We start from the raw sequence: 4,704 nt of genomic DNA, 5'->3' as shown, positions 1-4,704 counted from the left end.
ATCTTTTCCTTCTTACTTTCCTTCTCCTCTTAGTTCTGCTCACACCACCACCACCACTTTTTCCTCCTCCTCTTCTTCTTCTTCCTCTTCTTCTTCCTCTTCTTCCTCCTCCTCCTCCGATTGGGCAGGCAGGTGACCTAATTAGTTTATTACAGCGGCCGGAAGTTAAGTACAGTTTGGAGGTAGTTGACTAATTACTGAGAGAGAGAGAGAGAGAGAGAGAGAGAGAGAGAGAGAGAGAGAGAATTTGGGAAAAAGGGAGCGTGCTATTGGAAAAGAAAAAAAGATAAATAGACAGATTGAGAGAGAGAGAGAGAGAGAGAGAGAGAGAGAGAGAGAGAGAGAGAGAGAGAGAGAGGCAAATCTCTCTCTCCCACCCCCAGAATACTTTCCATCTCAGTTTCAATCACTCTTTCGACTCTTATTGGTCTTTTGTCACGCCTTTCAGTCTCTTCCTTCAGTTCATCTAAGGGGAAATTCTCTGTCTTTCTCCCGTCTCTGTTGTTATTTCACTCTTTTCCCCTCTTTTTTCCCCTCGGTTTTCGCCTACTTTCATTTTCTCTTTTTCCTAATTTTCCTTTCCTCCTCCCTTTTTGCCTCTTCTCTTTTCCCCACTTCCCTCTCTGATTCTCTTCCCCTCTTCCACTCTTTTTTCATTTTGCCTTTTTCCCTCTTTTTTTTTTTTTTCCCTCATCCATTTCCTCTTTTCTCCTCTTTTCCCCTTTTCGTCTTTCCTTCCCCTGTTTTTCCCTCTCATTCCCCTCTTCCCTTCCTTTTTCCTCACTTTCCTTTTTTTTCCCTCCATGTTTTTCCTTCTCCCCCTCTGTCTTCTTTGTCACTTTTTCCTCGCTTTCCCTCTTTTTCCTCATTTTCCCGTTTCCCCTCGTTTTGCTTTTCTCAGCTTTCCCCTCATTTTTCCCCATTTTCCCCTCAACCCTTTCGTCCATTCAGTAGCGAGAACATCCATTTTTATGCTCATTTCCAGTCCCTAATGCATTCCGTTTCGATTCGTAACATTTTCCTTATTATTTTTCATTTTTTACTTTTTCCACCCTCCCCCCCAAAAAAAAAAAATTCCCCCAAGTTTCGTTTCCGTGTTTGCTTCCATCTCACTCTGTTTTTATTATCTATTTTTTTTTCCCTCTCTCTCACTCTTCTTTTTCATCTAAAAAAAAAGAAAAGAAAAAAAAGAAAGATATAAAAGATAACTTCCTTTCTCTATCGGCACAGTAGCTTCAATCTCTGTTCCTGTGTCTGTCTGTTTATCTGTCTACCTATCTATCTGTTGTTAGAATCCATAATCCCGTAAGGGATGGCCACAAAAATATCACTTCCATGTCGCCCTGTCCCCCGCCATTTCACTGCCCTCCCCTCAGCTCACACCTCTCTGTCATATACCTCTCCACTCCATCCCTTCATCTCATCCTCGGCCTTCCCCTCCCTCAACCCCCCTCCACCTCACTCATACATTCCTCTTTAGTCTCTCGCTCCATTTTTTTTCCCCTTTATCACTTCTCTGTCTGCCATGCAATCCTTCTTTCCCCCATGAGGAATGTAGGAGTCCAGGGCTAGGCTACTCATTCCCCAGTTTTAAGGCAGGGTGACCAGCCTCGTCCGCTCCTGAGTGGCATTATGTGAGAAGTAAACCCCATCCTCCCCTCGAATGAAAATCCATACTTGTCCCAGTTGGAGTATCTGAACCCACTAGATCACCAGGCGTTAATTGGTTATATAGTTACAACCCAGCGTAGTAAATTGTTTCTTGGGTTACAGGATCCTGTTTGGCTTGTCATTCAGTGTAGAGTCACCAGCAGCCAATACCACTAGTAGAAGTGGTAGTAGTAGTTTTACAAGTAGTAGTAGTAGTAATAGTAGTAGTTGTTGTTGTCTTAGTAGTAGTAGTAGTAGTAATGATGATGATGATAACAATAACAACAACAACAACAACAGCGTCACAATAATAATACAGTAACATCCATCCACACATTCACCAATTTTCTCTTCACCTTTCTCAGATATACTGTATATCACTTTTATTTTCTTTTTCACCATTCTTCTTCCCCCCCTCTCAAAAAAGTAATATCCATCCCCCCCCCGGTCTATTGCCACTCCAGGCCACCCTCCATCCTTCCATCCATCCAGGTTTCCGACCTTCCATTTCCAGGGTAACTTGCCATTTTCCATTTCAGCCAATTTTTTCCCCTCTTGGTTGTTTCCATCCCCCCTCCTCCACCACTCTCTCTCTCTCTCTCTCTCTCTCTCTCTCTCTCTCTCTCTCTCTCTCTCTCTCGTATATCTGCAGCCTCCCACGCCAAAATTGCCACATTGCATACTCAGCTGGTCTTGCCAAAATATACCCCCTTGTATTTCACGCTTTGGAAATATTGCACCGCCAGAGTGGTTGCAGGATTTGGGAGAGAGAGAGAGAGAGAGAGAGAGGAATTCGGTTGTGGGAAAAAAAGGGGAGAGGACGAGGGGACGGAAGGGGAGTTAAGGTTTGTGAAGAGAGGGGAGAGGAGAGGGGAAGTGTTGTGTTTAGAGACGGAATGGAAAAGAGAGAGAGTTGGACTGGGGGAAGAGAGAGAGAGAGGGAGATGAGGGGAAAGGAGGCGGTAGAGAGAGGGAGGAGAATTTCGGAGAGGGGGAAGGGGTGAGAGGAAAAAGGGGAGAGGAAGAAAAAAGGAGGAAAGTGGGGGAGGAAAGAGTAGGAGAGTGGGGGAGGAAAAAGGAGGGGAGAGGGAAGGGAAAGAGGAGGGGAGTTGAGCGCTGAGGGGAGGGGAAGAGGAAGGGTTCAACCAAGGGGAAAGGGGAAAAATATTATGGTTGTGGGAGGGGAAAGAGGAAAAATTCGGCTGGGAGAAGGAAGAGGAAAGGAGAGAGGGGGAGGAAAGAAGAGGGGGGAGTGAAGAGGAGGGAAATTCAACACTAAGGGGAAGGGAGAGAGGAAGGTAGGAAGGGGGGAGGGGAGGAATATTAAAGGGAGGGGAGATAAAGGAGAAGAAGGTGGGAAGAAAGGAGGAGGAAGGAATAGAGTAGGTGTGGGAGAGGAAAAGAAAAAAAAATGGAAATGAGATGAAACAGGAAAGGGTTGAATAGGAGGGAAAACGGAGGAAAAATTGGGGGGGAAATTTGTAAATGAGAGACGGGGAGGAGGAGGGAGTAGGGGAAGGGAAAAGCAAGGGGAAGGGGGAGGGAGGATGAGAGTATAAAATAGACGGGAAGAGGAATTTGCCTTGACTTAGAAGATGAAAGTGAGACGAAACTTAGATTTTGAGAAGGGTGAGGAGAAAGAAGAGGAATGGAGGGGAGAAGGAAGAGGAAAGTAGGGGAGGAGGAAGAGGAAAGAAGGGGAGAAGAAAGAGGGAAGAGGAAAGGAGGGGAGGAGGAAGAGGAAAGAAAGGGAGAAGAAAGAGGGAAGAGGAAAGGAGGGGAGAAGAAACAGGAAAGGAGGGGAGAAAGGAAATAACTCGGTTGGGGGAAGGAAGGGGAGAAGAAAAACAGAGCTGGGGAGGAGGAGGGGAGCTTATGTTGAGGAAGGGAGAGAGGAAAGAATCTGGGTGAGGAAGGAAGAGAAGAGGGGAAGGAGAGAATGACCGAGGGAAGAGGGGAAAGGAGAGGGGAGATGAGGGAGGGGAGGGGAGGAATATAGGTTAAGGAAGGGGAGAGAAGAGGAGGGGAGAGAGGTGGAATTTGACCCGAGTGAGGGGGAGGAGAGGGAGACTGAGAGGGGACGGGAAAGGGCGAAGGAAAAATTGAATGCGACAGAGAGAGAGAGAGAGAGAGAGAGAGAGACGGAGGAGGGGGAGAGGAAGGAAAGGTGAAATGGGGATAACCTAAGAGAAGGGAAGAAGATGATGATGACGATGAAGAAAGTAATGATGACGATGATGATGGTGATAATACTGATGATGATGATGATGACAATGAAGAAGGTAATGATGATGGTGATGATAAAGAAGATTACAGTGATAACAGTGACGACTAAAGCCACATTCACAGTAACCCGAGTAGTACCGTGCACCGTTTCGGCTCTCATATCGTACCGTGTTACCGTAATGTAAGTAATGGCTATCCTGCACCACGTGCCCTGCCCGTGGACCGAATTGTACCCCAGCCGAACCCACCAGATGCTTGGACCCATCCCGACCTTCAACGAACCCTACTCCCAGGCCGAAATATCCACCCATCTCCCCACACTCCCCACCTTCCCCACCCTCACACTCCCCACCTTCCCCTCCCCACACTCGCCACCTTCCCCTCCCCACACTCCCCACCTTCCCCTCCCCGACACTCGCCACCTTCCCCTCCCCCACACTCGCCACCTTCCCCTCCCCCACACTCGCCACCTTCCCCTCCCCACACTCGCCACCTTCCCCTCCCCACACTCCTCACCTTCCCCTCCCCCACACTCCCCACCTTCCCCTCCCCCACACTCCCCGCCTTCCCCTCCCCCACACCCCCCGCCTTCCCCTCCCCCAAACCCCCCGTCTTCCCCTCCCCCAAACCCCCAGCCTTCCCCTTCCCCCACACTCCCCACTTTCCCCTCCCCCACATCCCCCGCCTTCCCCTCCCCCACGCTCCCCACAGAAGCCCCGTTAACTCAACGAACCCGTACATAGTATCATGCATGTTATTTATTTATTCGATTATTCATTGTACTTTACTACTTTCTCTTTCAGGTTATTCATACTGGTAGCTTATAGA

Source organism: Coenobita brevimanus, chromosome 42, assembly GCF_032717465.1.
Source record: "Coenobita brevimanus isolate Jiangsu-jjx chromosome 42, ASM3271746v2, whole genome shotgun sequence".
Lineage (NCBI taxonomy): Eukaryota > Metazoa > Arthropoda > Malacostraca > Decapoda > Coenobitidae > Coenobita > Coenobita brevimanus.
Note: the sequence above shows the minus strand (reverse complement) of the source record.